Source organism: Meles meles, chromosome 2, assembly GCF_922984935.1.
Source record: "Meles meles chromosome 2, mMelMel3.1 paternal haplotype, whole genome shotgun sequence".
Taxonomy (NCBI): Eukaryota; Metazoa; Chordata; class Mammalia; order Carnivora; family Mustelidae; genus Meles; species Meles meles.
Window position 1 is genome coordinate 96,630,081 of NC_060067.1, and position 15,651 is coordinate 96,645,731.

Sequence of the window (15,651 nt, forward strand, 5' to 3'; positions counted from 1 at the left end):
ATGCAAAAAAAAAAAAAAAAAAAAAAAAGAATCGAGACACAGAATTACACCATTCATTCAGAAGAATTAACTCAAAATAGATCACAGATCTGAACATAAAATACAAAATTACTAAACTCCTAGGAGATAATATAGGAGAAAACCTAGAAGACCTTGGGTATGGTGATGACTTTTTAGATACAGTGACAATGACAGAATCCATGAAAGAAAGAATGGATAAACCGAACCTAATTAAAATTAAAACTTCCATGAAAGATACTTTCAAGAGAATGAAAAGCCAAGCTATAGTGTAGGAGAAAATATTCACAAAACATACATCTGATAAGGGACTGTTATCCAAAATATACAAAGAATTCTTAAAACTCAACAATAAGGAAACAAATAACCTGACTTAAAAATGGGCCAAAGTTGGGGCGCCTGGGTGGCTCAGTGGGTTGAAGCCTCTGCCTTCGGCTCAGGGTCCTGGGATGGAGCCACGCATCGGGCTCTCTGCTCGGCAGGGAGCCTGCTTCCTCCTCTCTCTCCCTGCCTGCCTCTCTGCCTACTTGTAATTTCTGTCTTTCAAATAAATAAATAAAATTAAAAAAAAAAAATGGGCCAAAGACCTGACCTAACACCTCAACATTGAAGATATACAGATGACAAATAAGCATATGAAAAAATGTTCCACATCATATGTCATCAGGGAAACATAAAATAACAGGAGGTACTACTATACACCTATCAGAATGGCCAAAATCTGGAACAATGACAACATCAAATGTTGGCAAGGATGTGGAACAACAGGAACTCATATTCAGTGCTGGTGGGAGAGTAAAATTATACAGGCACTCAAACAACCTCATGGTTTCTTATAACACTAAATGTATTCTTAGCATATGATCCAGCAATCACATGCCTTAGTAATTATCCAAGAGAATAAAACTTACATCCACACAAAAACCAGCATATGGATGTTTACTGTGGTTTTATTCATAACTGCTAAACCTGGAAGCAACCAAGATGACCTTCAGTAAGTAAGTAAATAGGTATATAAACTGTGGTACCTACAGACAATGAAGTATTTTTCAACACTAAAATGAAATGAGCTGCTGAGCTATGAAAAGACATAAAGGAACTTTAAATGCATAATATGAAGTCAAAGACATCAATCTGAAAAGGCTACATATGGTATGATTCCAACTAGATGACATTCTGGGAAAGACAAAACTATAGATGGTCAGTTATTGCCAGCGGTTGGGTGAAGAGGAACCAACAGGTGGAGCACAGAGAATTTTTAGGCCACTGAAATGTTCTGCATGATACTATCATGATGAATACATACCATTATACACTTGTCCAAACCCAAAGACCATGCAACACCAAGAATGATCTCTTCTGTAAATTACAGATTTTATGTAATTATAATGTATCAATGCAGGTTCATCAATTGTAACAAACATACCACTCTGGTGGGGGATGTTGACAGGGGGAGGGAGAGGTTATATAAGGTAGGTGCAGAGCATCCAAGGAAATCTCCGTACCTTCTCAATTTTGCAGTGAATAGAAAACAGCTTGAAAAAATTAAACAATTTAATAATTTTTTTTCTCTGCCCTTCTCTTTCATTTTTCTATCAGTTTACTTCAATGGTAATCCCCTATTTTACGAATCAGTAAATACTGTCAATATATGTGGGTCTTATCTCATTGTAACCCCACTCATACAAAGGTGTATGAACAAGCCTCTGTCTAACAACAGTCAAAATTTGTATCCACCAAACATTCTTTCTTTCTTTTCTTCCTAATTAACATTATTATGGAATATTTACAGACCTAGTATTTTAGAAATAACTAAAATAATTTTCTCACCACTTGTATGAATTAGAACCTAGGATTATGTCATATAGGACCAGTTACCAGACCAAAATTTAATAAACTCCAACTCAAGTATCGCTTTATTTGTGGAAATAAAAGCAAAGTGAAATTGAGCAAAGAAAGAGACAGATCTCTTAGATGGCTGGAGGAATGAGGAAGAATAAATTAACAATTAAACTGAATTTTAAGATAACATTATTATCTCTGAAGATAGCAACGCCACCAAAGTAGGCCTTGTGTGGTTCTTTGATAGCAATTATTATTTAACAAAGATTCATTACAAATTATTAATTCGAATTTCATCCTTAGCCTTTTAAAAGGCTATTAATTTTAGGTATTAAATTTGGATTTTGCCTGTCAGGTTTTTGAACACAGCAACATCAAAAGCTTAGCAGAATTTCTCCACAGAAATTACTCTAAGATTGACAGTAAGAATTAAAGTGTCACAAAACCACGGCTTCACTTTTTTGGTGGTATCTTCTAGGATAGGTCTTTGAACTGAATAAAATCCAGCAATGCAGGTGTCCCTGTCTGGCTCAGTCCATGGAGCATACGACTCTTGATCTCACAGTCATGAACTTGAGCCCCATGTTGGAGCGAGAGATTGCTAGAATAATCTAGCAATACATGACCTATATATTTATTTTACTTTAATAGTATTTTTAAAAATATTCCATTTACTTTGGATAGCAGCTAATATCTACTGAAGCAAACAACTATAACTTTATTCGTGAAAAATATTACATAAGTGGGAACCTGAGGAATGTTTCTCTTCTAAGAAAAATTCTTGGGAATTTTTCTCCTCTCTTTTTTTAATATCTCTTTACATGAAAACTGTCAATCTATGAGATCATAATAGTGAAAGGGAAAATGCACCAAAGGTCACACAAAAGTCAACAATTTGTGTTTTATGCCTCCAATAAAGCATCCATTATCTCCATTCCAGTTCAGTGTTTACCCGTGATCCACTTTTCCTCTCACCAACTGTTCGTTTCCGGGAGACAACACTAGGCAACCAAGGGAAACTAAGTCTACCTGTGCCAGGTACTTAAAATTTACCTTATGTATTTTTACAACAAAATTATCTTTCTTATTTCATGGATAAAGAAGTTGAGGTTCAGAGAAATTAAGTAACTTGCCCGATAACCTAAAACCAGTAAATGACAATTAAAATACAGGTTTGCCTTGTGTTAAAGTCTCTGCCCGGTCTGGTACCAGGAGGCCTCCGTAGGTCAGTTCCAACAAAGATGGTTTCCAAAAGTAAAAAGTCAAGGAACCATAAAAGAAGAAAAGGTAAAGGGAAGAAATGGGCAACATCAGAGGGTACAGATTCATCGTTACAAATTACCTACAGACCAGCAAGGCTGCCTTTCCCACACCACTTTCTGACTCTTGGCCTCTACTGGGTGCCTAGGCGTAACGGGGATATGAAAGTCCTTGTTAAACAAAAAAGCCAGGGAACCAGAATGCCCCTAACATCAGATTTCGGGATGGCAAGCTCTTCTAGTTCCTTGAATGGAAGGCATGGTTAATATACTATTTGACCATGGCATTTAGAACAATAGCTAGCTCTCAATAAATATCTGGTGCCAGAAAAGACGGATGGATGAAATGAGTGAAGGGGTCGGAAAAAGAGGGTGGCAGAGCTCCAGAGATTGCTATCCTTCATGTCCACTTGGGGTTTTCTTCCGCAACTGGAACTAGCACTCGATGCCCAGCGGACTACAGAACTTCACAGACTGCATGTAAGATCCTTTGGGTTTTAGGGACTGTGAGGTTTTATTCTGCATTCCCAGCACCTAATGGAGTACCTTGCACACAGCAGGTACTCAACAGATATTACTCGAGAATGGATGGATGGATGGATGGATGGATGGATGGATGGATGAATGAATCAAAGATACCCATATGAAGAAGACTGGGCATTTTCTTTTATAAGAATAAAGAAATGTTCTCAGCCAAGATTCCCGTCAGGGGGTGCCTGGGTGGCTCAGTGGGTTAAAGCCTCTGCCTTTGGCTCAGGTCATGATCTCAGGGTCCTGGGATCAAGCCCCTCAGTGGGGAGCCTGCTTCCTCCTCTCTCCCTGCCTGCCCCTCTGACTACTCATAATCTCTATCAAATGAATAAATAAAATCTAAAAAAAAAAAAAAAAAAGATTCCTATCAGATTAGAAAAGATGTGAGAGACCTAGAAATCCTCAGTGTCTATTGGACGCAAGCTAGGAAACTCCTCTGTGGTTTAAGAGCGATCTAAGAATGGCAGTTGAACCTGGATAAAAGTGCAAATTGAAAAAGAGAATTCAGTACTCAAGCAAGCAGCTTGTGGGAGGGAATAACTTTCCAATAAGTAAAGAACATTTCACATGAACCAAAAACATCCAAATGATCTAAATGTTGGCCTCAGTGGCAGCAGAAGACAGGGTGTTCCCTGTCCAAAGAGATGAATTTTTAAATGGGAGAATGCCTACTGCCTCATACATGATGACCATCAATAAATTATGGAAATAACAACAAAAGACAGGAAAAGAGCGATGGAGGGCAGCAGGGTGGGAGAGAAAAAGAGATAACTGCCCCTCAAAATTTGCCTAGCCTGGGATTTTCCTTACTATTCCTTTCAAGTTTTAGTTCTGGCTGCTCCAAAGGATCTTGCTATAAAAGGCAAAGTGGTCTTACTCAGGAAGCATTTCCATAGCACACATCCAGAAAACTACAGTGGAACATTCTTAGGACCCCCAGGGAAAAAGCTCTTAGTGGACCCTGTTCCTTATCCCTACATTCTAATGCCAAACTCTCCAGGCACCTGTCATTTCCATAGTTCTTTCAAATGGCATTTAATGTGATTAGAAGTTAGTACCTGTCTTTCCCACCAGATTTAAGTTCCTTGAGGACACAAGACTCTTTTTTTGCTAAATCCTGTGTTCTCAGGAGCTAATGCAGTCTCTGGATTTAGGCAAGTGCTCAATGCATATTTGTTAAATAAATGAATAAATGACCTAAAATTTCTAACTCTTATGGTCAGATCATAATGACAAAAGAATTTTTGATGTTTTTAAGTGAATAAAGCAAGTACCACATGTCATTCTAGATCTATACTGTTTGTCCATTGGAAAATTGGTTTTAAGAAATCTGACAGAGTTTTAAGACGTAGTATTAATCTGAGAGAAGGGGTATATGAGGTTACATATTTTGGCCTGTAACTCCAATGGTTATTTTAGCCCAAACTCTTCATTTTGCAAATGAATAAACTGGGCCTATCTCCACGAAGTGTTTCTGAATCCCTTAACCTAAGTACAAATACTTAGTACAAATACTGTTGTGATTGTTCTGGGTCCTTCGGTTTACATGATCTCTAAAGCCTATTGTTAGTGAAAGTACTTATAAAAGGCTCTATGCATTTCTGTCCTTGATTACACAAAGAATATAGAACACATGGTCCCAATTATATTTTGTGTCACTGTAACAGAGAGACGTCCTCAGTTCTACACTAAATGGCCCCAGAGGGCTATGCTACATTCTTCCTGTGGTTATTTCGGAAGGGTCTCCTTTTTCTGTCACGTTACTAAACTGTCACTTTTCACTGTTTTCAGCATGCCTATCTCAAAAATTTGTTTGCTCTTTTAATCTTCAGCAGGCTTGAGAATAATATAACCAAGGTGTTTCTTTTTTTTTTTCCTTTGTTTTTTAGTAATCTCTATACCCAATATGGGGCTTGAACCCACAACCCAGAAAGACAGCAAGAGTCACATGACTGAGGCAGGCACCCAGGCAACTCTTCATCTTGGTTTCTCACCTTTTAAGATCTTCAGCAGATGAACTTTATTCCCCAATTTCATAAAATAAGGACATCAGGTCAAAATATTCCAAAGTCTAGAACATTCCCAAATAGTGTGATTTTTGTATCATTTATACATTTGTCATTTAAAAGCTAGTACTGAGATTTCCAAAGTTACTTTTTCTGAAAGCACGAATTAAAAATAAATCTAGGGGCGTCTGACTGATTCAGTTGGTAGAACTTGCTGTCCTCAAATCTTGGGGTAGTGAGTTCAAGCCCCACATTGGTCACAGAGATTAGTTAAAACACTGTATTTTAAATGTGTAAGCAGAGCTTGTTATTTCTCAACATTCTGAAATTACTTTGCAAAGCAAAAAAAAAAAAAAATTATTTTGTAAAGTGAATTAACTTAATTTTATTTAAAAAAAAAAAAAAAAAAAAGTGGCCCAAGAGGAGAGGAGTCCTGGAGCCTGGCCTGGTGTTGGGTAGCCGCCAGCTTTGCCAGAACACTGATGACCTTTAACCAAGCTGTTTCATAGATACATAATTAGAGTAAATGAACTCGGGATGGACAAAACCTAAAGGTATCTACTGTGAGTCAAGTATACAAACTTGAGTTCCTGGACATCTGGACATTTATTTTGGCTTCTCAAATGTCTTTTTGACTTGCTTTTTTAGCTCTTGGTTGGCATCCAGATAAATGAGACTGCCAGAAAAAAAGCCTGTTTGTAACTGGAGTTAGCAGAAAAAACGGCACCCAAACTCAGATCTCCACTAAATGTTCTCTTAAAAACGCAGCTCACTTTAGGTCAACAACACATCTTTTAAAATTCATAACGTATAGTCCCCACATAATACTTCAATAATCCTCTACTTTAATGTAATTCTATAATTCATAGGTCCTTACAAATATTATTTAAACTGATCTTTAGTGAACATTTTTTATATAGGCAAAGATCTTCTCCTTTTACAAATAAGAAAACAGCCCCTGAGAAATTCTTGTGGACAGTCGTCGTGATGACAAAGCTAGCAAGGGGCAGACATGGGACTCACACTCCTATCTCTCGAATCCCAGGACACTCGTGCTATGCAGGGACACGGGTGTGATCACGTGAGTCAGTGGAGCAGAGGTAGTCTACAAAGGTCACTAACAATAGCAACACTACTAGAAGTGTGTGCTTGTGGAATTTCAGGTGATCACAACCTTGGTACTTCCGCAAAGGTGTATTGGAGAATGAGGAAATGAGGAAACATTTTCAACAAAATCTGTGCCATTTAAACACTCAAAAAGTATTTGAAGATTTTCTGCACACCCTAGCTTCTCAATGTAGTTGATTACTTGTCTGGCCTATTTAATCCCCAAACCAGAAAAGGGGAAGTCAGGTTAAGCATGCCTAATCCCAGCACCATGTCAGGCTTGCTAACAGTCTTGTTACCGCTGAACTCAAAATGACTGTGAGACCAAGAGGTGGGAAACTAAAAATGCTGCATTTTCTCCTCCCCGGAAACAGTCTGAACCCTTCAGAGCATAATCCCCCGTATGCGTGAGCAACGGGAGCTGATATGAAAGAGACCCAGAGTGTGGTCTCCATCCCCTGGGCCTGTTTGTCTCTGCCTTTTACTAACCAGACTAATTACACTACTGGTATTGATTCTTCTGACTTGCGTCTTATGTCACTGGACCTCCGATTTCAGTATAAAATATTCACTACTCCAAGAAAGGTAATACGTTACATTGCTATCGGCCATTAACACAGCACTAAACAATTTCTTAGACCTGACCTTTGCTTCAGCTCATTGCATCTGATTATTTAGGAACAAGGTAGTTAATAAAAGAAAAGGAGATGGGGCTTTTGGAATATAAGGCAGTCGGAGCCACGGTGTTACAGAAGGGTTCCTGGCACCAGGGTTTAGATTAGGCATAAAACAAAGCAGAGGGGAGGAGAGCAGAACAAAGTTTCTGTGTGTTGGGGGGCTTGCGGGGTGGGGGCAGTCAGGCTGGTTGGGGACAGTTGCTGAACGGGAGCAGAAAGAGGAAAGGGAAGAACAGAAAGAGAAATCGAAAGGCCACATGTACACTGGACAGTTTTTACTAAACTGGCCATTATTTTAAAGAGATTACGTATCCTGATGAAAGGATGATATTGCGAAATTATTCCTAGCAGGTAAAAACATTTTGTTAAAGATTGCCTGCTTTACATACTCCACACAAATGCTTATTAATGAAACCAGTAATGTGTAAAGATTATTTATTTATGTTTTTCGAACAAAAATGGTATTGTATCAACTCCACTGGGTACGCTTTGTCCAGTTTGATGTTCTAATTAGCAATTCTTAGCATGATTAAATGCTAAATACACAGCTGTGTGAGGCTTCAGCTGGTAGTAACCAGTAGTGCCTAATACTGACTTTTTAAAAGAGAAAAACAAAAGTACTCAAATACTGGATAAAAAACTTTCGAGGCCCTATTCAGCTGAAAGAAGGAAAGTTATCAAAATAAACAGCAATTATACATAACATGTCAATAAAGCTAATAGCTATGTAGTATTCGTCAAGTCTGTTGAAAAGCTCTTTGGACTAAAAGAAAGTAAGCCTAGCCTAAGTCACTGACTGGTCAACCTCACATTATTACGTATTATGTGCATGGAGCTCCATTAAATCACCTTAATTTAAAAAAAAAAGACTTTAACTTTATTACTAAGCAAGTCTAGAGAGATAAACTTAACTATCTGCATTCAAACATTATTCTAGGAAACCCATATACTTTTTGAAAAAATGAACTTTTCTGCATTCACCTGAAAAAAAGTTGCGCATTATCTGGTACATAAATGATTTCCCTCTCTACTTCGTTTTCTTCCTGAAAACACCTAACACTTCTAAATAGCTAAAAATGATGGAGATTTTTCTATCTTCATAATAGAAAAGTGATCCAAATTACATGTGTCAGTATAAATTTCTACCCTTTAAATGGTAAAAATCATATAAATAGATCCCATTTGAAGTTTTATTTATGAAGCAAATTACCTAAGGAAGGCTTAACCAAAATAACTCTAAGTTTAAAAAAACAAACAAAAAATGCATTGTTTGGTAGGCATAGTAATAAACAGGTTAGTATTACATGCATCAGATAGATGACTGGTTATTCTCAATCTTATGTATTTCTAACCAAGCCAAGTTTTTACGCCTCTGAGCTTTGGCAGCACAGGGAGCGAGTTCCCTTCTTTTTTACTACTCTATATAAAATTCAACTAAGTATGAACTTTACCAAAATGAAATCCAATTTCCAATGGCTTTAAGCATTTCCTATTTCAATTTTTGCCTTTCAGAAGAAACACATTTTGCAAAATGTACTCACAGATTATCTATCATAAAAAGCTGAAAGAATTTTTCAAGTGAGAAGAAACCAAATTATGTATATGGTTTGATGCTTCTTAAAATTCTCCTTAAGATTACAGTTCAAGAAAAAAATTGTTCAATAAAAGTGGTAATTCAACTATATGAAAAAAATATACTTTCTGTATTGTATAAAATAAAACCAAATTATGGTTTGCATTTTTAATCATAAACTGTTTATAAGTCAAAAACTACTTAATACTATTTCTAAGGATTGCTATGATTTACTAGAAAATCAAAGTCTCACTACATATAAATTGTAAAAATTCTTTTCTATAGTTAACCCTGTCCATCCTCTATGAGCCTCTACCTTCATAATTCATAAGCTAATACTAAGACCACACCTACACAGAGAGGTCTGCTTGACTTTGTTCTGCCAACAGAACTACACCAGAAATAAAAATGTTTTAAGAATATAAACTGTTTTAATGTACGTATTTTTAATGTATGGTGCTCAAAACGTTCTATTTCACACCATCACTGAAGTGGGAAAAAAAAAACAAAAACAAAAAAAAAAACTAATCCAATCCCCACCCACTGACCTGACCACAATTTAGTAATAAAGAAACTGGGGCCCAGAAAGATAAAGTGATCTTTCCAAGAACCCCACTGGAGACCTTGGCTATAATATACTCTCCCGGTTCCTAGTGAGCACTCTTTCAACTTTACCAGTGGACTGACCCAGATGTAAGAAGATGTTAAAGGAGAGCCTAAATTTAATGTTTTGTTACTATTTATCTACTCAGCAAACCACCAATATTGTCCAGTGACCTAGGACCACCTGTATATGTTCCCAACTAACACCTAGAAAACCAATTCAGCAACAGTGATAACTAGTGGGCTGCTCCTTCTTGAAACACTTTTTTCTTAGATTCTAAAACACCACTTCTTCCTGGATACTCTTCACTTCTTAGGTCATGACTTCCCACAGCTCTTGAAGACGTGTCTTCCTTTACAAAGCCTCTACACGGTTGAGTGTGGTTGGCTCAAACAAAAGTCCTCTTTTCTTTCCATACCTCTCTAAGTAATTTCATTTATTCCCACTGCCTTACTTCAGTCTCTTGGAAGATAACCCCGACATCTGAATACCCAGCCCTGATCTTTCCTATCAGCTCTGCGCTCATATCTGCAAAATTTAACATTTGTACTCGTAGATCCCCAGTTTCTCAAATTCAGTACGTCCCAACTGAATGGAGGCTTTTCTTTCAAAACCCCACTCATCCATCAGTCTTTACCATTAAGGAAATGCCTTCTACTGGTTACTCAAGCAGGAAACCTGCCATTCTCTTAAAATTTCCTTCACCCAATTCCACTCCAGTTAATTCTACCTCCCAAATATACTCGGACTCATCCCTCCTTTCACCAGCCCACCTCTCTCCCCAGTGAAGGCAACATTCACTCAACTGGTCTTCCTGTCTTCTCTCTTCCCTTCTAACAGTATTTCTCCTCAAAGCAACCAGAGCAATTCTTTCTAAAGGCCAATCCAGTCATATTTAAACTCACTGAATAAAACCCAAATCCCTTAGAGCCTCTAAGGCCTTCTGTGAGATGATCTCTGCTCAATGGTCAACATTTCCCTGAGCCACCCTGCCCTAGTCCCTTGCCTTCAGCCCAGCCTCACGGAACTTTCTTAGGGTTTCAAAATGTACCTTGGGATGCTGTGTTCATTGTCAGGAATATTCTCCTTGCATGGCTGGCTCCAACTTCTCAAAAGACCCTACTTTATCTCCTGAGAAGACTCCTTCTTCTCTATCAATGCACCCTGGTGGGTTTCCTTCACAACACGTTAGTGATGCAATTATGGATCTTATTCATTTATTTACATCTTTTTAATCACTTACAGTCTAAGTGGCATAAACAGAGAAACAGAGAAACTTAATATCGCTAGCCCAGTACCTGGTACATTTTAGGTTCTCAAGAAATATGCACTGGCTGTGTAACAAAATAGCTATCTATCCCTTTCAGGAATGGCCATCCCTTTGCCATATGCAAAGGCTTCTCACTGCCCCACCCATGAAAAAGTTCTACAATGTCAGGCTGGCTTTGCCCTCATGACGGCCTGAAAATGGTAAGTTAATCGGTTAGCCTCAAAGTTTTGGTAGTATTTATCCAGTCACTTGAGCTGTTTTTCACTGATAAAAGCTCTGGGAATCTATAGGATAAAAACAATTTTTGCAAAATAAATTGGGCAAATACACTGGCTTTTACAACTAGAAATTACATTAATTCAAAAAAAATACATTTTATATATATATATATATATATATATATATATATATATATATAAAGGCCTATACGCGAGGAGTGTTGTGCACTAGCTATGTTAGTGGGTGGGATATAAAAGATGAGCCTGGGGATGCCTGGGTGACTCAAAGTGGCTGTCTTGGGCTCAGGTCACAATCCCAGGGTTCTGGGATTTGAGTCCCATATCGGGCTCCTTGCTCGGCGGGGAGCCTGCTTCTCTCTCCTTCTGCCTGCTCCTCTGCCTGCTTGTGCTCTTTCTATCAAATAAATAAAATCTAAAAAAAAAAAAAAAAATGAGCCTCGAGTGGCTCAGTCAGTTAAGTATCTGACTCGTGATTTCTGCTCAGGTCATGATCTCAGGGAACATTTGAGCCCAGAGATGAGCCCTGCATCAGGCTGTGTGCTCAGCGGGATGTCTGCCTGAGATTCTTTCTCCCCTCCCCCTGCAACTCATGCTCTCTTACACATGCTCTTAATCAAAAAAAAAAAAAAAAAAAAAAAAAAAAGATGAGCTGGGATCCCTGATCCCAAGTTTTGCTTCTTCCATTACTCTTTCTGAAAGGTTTTCAGTTTTTAGAACCTAGTGTTCTTCTTAAAGATCTATGCAAATAAGTATTTTCAACTGCTCTTAAAGAACTCCTCTAGCTCTAATTAAGTATAATTAAGTATAAAATAATTCAAATGACATTAGTTAAATACTTATTATAGTCAAAGAAGTATAAAATCTGGTCCGTTTACTTTGGTAAGTTTATTTTTACTCTATCATATATTTAGGGAAAAAAGCAGAAGAAAATCAAGGGGAAACAAATACTATCTTCAAAATGGCATAAAGTTTCTCCTCCTGCATATGAAAACCGTACTGTCCTGAAAAGCTACCCAGTCAAAAAGCCACTATATGAAAAATCCAATTATATGTAAATGCCCCTTTTAACAGGTACTCTTCTCTGAAGTAAACTTTTTAGGAAAAAGGAAGACATGCCTCTATGTGCTTCTCTTTCTTTTTCATTCCTCATAGCACCTTCATCTCATATGCACTCACGAGAATGCATGCTCTGTTAAGACTATTATATTTATATTGACAGATTCATAATTCTTGCACCTTCTACTAAAAGTGGTCTCTATAATGTTGCTTTACAAAAATACACCTTGACAGAAATCCAAAAGAAAAAACGGTGGAGGTACGTGTATCCCTTTCTGGTAGCACAACTGTGTCTGACTGTACAGAGGGTCTCAGGGGCTATCACTGCTTTGTGTCCAAGGTTTAAAAAAACAGGCCTTCTTCCACATATACCCAGGGTTCTGGTCTGCAGAGTTCCGTCATTTTTATTTTGGTGCCCAGTTCCCATGGCTGAGAACAGGTGACAGAGGGAGAGCAGGCATGATGAGCGCCCTGCAGCCCGCTCCCCTGTGCTTTGTGAAATGATCTTTCATTGGCACTATGTAAGGAGGAGTTTCCTGTACCACTTTGATTTCAGACAGAATCAGAGCCCACTCTGGATTAAGAAGTGACTGAAAAACTGTCCCATAACTTCAGTGCCTATTTCGCTTTGGCTGTTCATCCTGTTTTCTTGCTACAAAAATGCCCATCACAAAGCAGCTCTCTGTCCCAGGTCAACTCTGGGCATATCAGACAGGGACCAGTATTTTGTGTAAGTACATGTTCAGGATGTGTAATTTATGAGAGATGCCCTCAAAGTAAAAAGATAAAGTGGTTCTCACAGCATAAAAATATTTCCTGAGTAAGCAAGCGGACACAAAGACTGGACACTAAAAAATAAATCCTTTCTCATATTTTGTATTTATAGTATGTCAACAATGGGTAGTGAATATTTATAGAATGCTATATAGAGTACATGGCATTCTACTGGCTACTAAATTTTGGATATAAGATCACAGGTAAGAAAAAAATTTATTTTGGCATATAACTCCTTAGACTTTTACACTTGATCTTAGCCAAAAGGCCGAGAAGCGATAACTCCTTAGACTTTTAAAAACAGGCATTTACATCTTATGACTTTAAAATCATATCTTGCTTAGGGGGCGTGGTGGCTCAGTCAGTTGAGCATCTGACTCCTGCTCTCAACTCGTCTTGATCAGGGTTGTGAGTTCAAGCCCTATGCTGGTCTCTACACTGAGTATAAAGCCTAATTAAAAATTAGATAAAGGGGTGCCCGGGTGGCTCAGTGGGTTAAAGTCTCTGCCTTCTGCTCAGGTCATGATCCCAGGGTCCTGGAATTGAGCCCCATATCCGGCTCACTGCTTGGCAGGGAGCCTGCTTCCTCCTCTCTCTCTGCCTGCCTCTCTGCCTACTTGAGATCTCTTGTCTGTCAAATAAATAAATAAAATATTTAAAAAAAAGTCTAAAAAAATTAGATAAAATAAAATAAAACAAAACAAAACAAAACCACAACCTGCTTTGGTCAAATTCTGTATATCACCCTGAGACAGAATATTTTTAGAACGTTGTAAAGAAAAAAAAAATAGTGGAGATGAATGAAATTAGGGAAAAGAGCTGAGGGTGTTAGTTCTGAAAACCTTACCTATTATTAACATGGCTGCACAGGGACATTCTATTTAGGACTGTATCTTAAAGCAGTGACTGATAATTCAACAGCAGCACTGTAATTTCACAACACAGAGGAGTAAGATAATAAGCTCTCCACATGTACAGTGGAATCCAGGGCTTTGCTAGTTATTGAAATACACATGCACACGCAATTTACACTGAAAATAATTGTCTAGAAGAGAGAAAACCTGTAATGATGAGAAAAGAAGAAGATTCTCCAGCAAAGTGCGTTACATAATATAATTAAAATTTAGAGATCACACGGCCTGTCTACAAAGTATGGTTGGCCCCAGACCAGTAGCATCAGCATCACCGGGAACTTGTCATAAATTAGTATGCCCATCCCAGACCCACTAACTGACCCTACAACCACTGTCTTAACAAGAATGTCATGGCACGCTCATCTGAACAACACTGAAAAGAGTAAATACAAGTGGGGCAAGATACAGAGACATAGAAAGAAGTCAAGATAAAGATTGGGGTTGGTTGCTGAGTCTGCATTATAGATCTTGGGGAAAAAACTTAAATTTATTTATTTATATATTCTTGTAGGTTTCTAAGTTATCTAATCTAACAATGTAGTTTACAGGGTCTGACCGTGGAGGAGAATGTGAGGAGAGTCTCTGGCTAGAAGGCAGGCAGTTATTTATCTGCCCTAAGCTCCTTTAGGAATGCAAAGCACAGAATTAGGAAAAGGGACAGGGGTCTGTCCTTACAAGACCTGACAAGGTCTGCCTTGTACACATCTCACTGGCCATGTTATCTTCCTTCTATTTCTGTGGGAAAGAGGATGAGAGAGAGGACGAAGGAAAGAGAAATAAACATCCCCAAGAGAGAAGTAGAAGGACCAAGTGCCAATCCGTAAAATAAGTAGAGGGGAAGCCACAGAGACTTCCTCCACATCCCTCCCTCGCCCCGAAACCATGCTATTTGCCATGTGGAGAACAGCAAGGGAGAGTGATTCAGTAATGAGAGCTCATCTTAACTGACAAGAGTTACTGGAACAATAATAAAAGCAGCAAGTACAACCACCAGGTACTGCCACGACTCTAGTCTACCAGCCCCTCCGAGGTAAGCAGTGCCATCCTCCCTTTAAGGAGGCCGACTCCCTCATCCAAGAGTCCTATTAAGGCCAAGATTAAGAAGAGTCAAGACCATCTGGCTGAAAAAGCCCATGTTTTTCCACTTGGCTACTTCTGCCACAAGCTCCTGGAAAGTTGGTATTAAAAAATTCCATCAACAAAACTATGAATTAGGTAGTTTGTCTCCAGTGACACCGACTCTTGAGAAGCTCCGTGCTCTCTGTCAAAACCTGCACTCAGGAGCAGGTCTGGCAAACTCAATCGACAGCGGAGATTTTAATTTCAAAAACAGAACTGTTTAGTTTAGAATGAGAGCATTTGCGATAAATATCATACCAAAAACCTAAGTACCAACAGCCATTTAATGATGAAAATTATAATTTGTAAAGATGAGCGGTTAAAAATATTTCCCTTGACCTGGCCAGTGTTTGAGTCAATATCTAAATGAACAATTCTGTAGGGCACCCTAAAGCTTAAATCCGTAAGAGCAGAGGGAGGAAGGTGTTTAAAAATTGTATCAGACTCTGCAACTCCAATTACGTTTGGGTCTCCTATCATTATCAGGGAACCTCTGTAAACCCATAATGCTTACAGAAGCAACTGATAAGCTACTTAAAACTCCAGGGCTGCTCAGGAAATTATCAGATATCAGTGAGGTGAACAGTAAGTTATTGATGGTTCTAACAATGTCCGATTTACTTCTTGGACAGATTCATTTAGCAAGGTAATCTGGTTTCTCA

At 38.3% G+C, this 15,651-nt stretch overlaps 1 protein-coding gene and 1 pseudogene across 3 annotated transcripts in view; both read right to left on the minus strand.

Moving 5' to 3' along the window:
* Window positions 1-15,651, minus strand: part of UGT8 (UDP glycosyltransferase 8) — an 89,366-nt gene that overhangs the window by 33,162 nt on the left and 40,553 nt on the right. The window lies entirely within an intron of this gene.
* Window positions 13,060-13,236, minus strand: LOC123937645 (annotated as a pseudogene).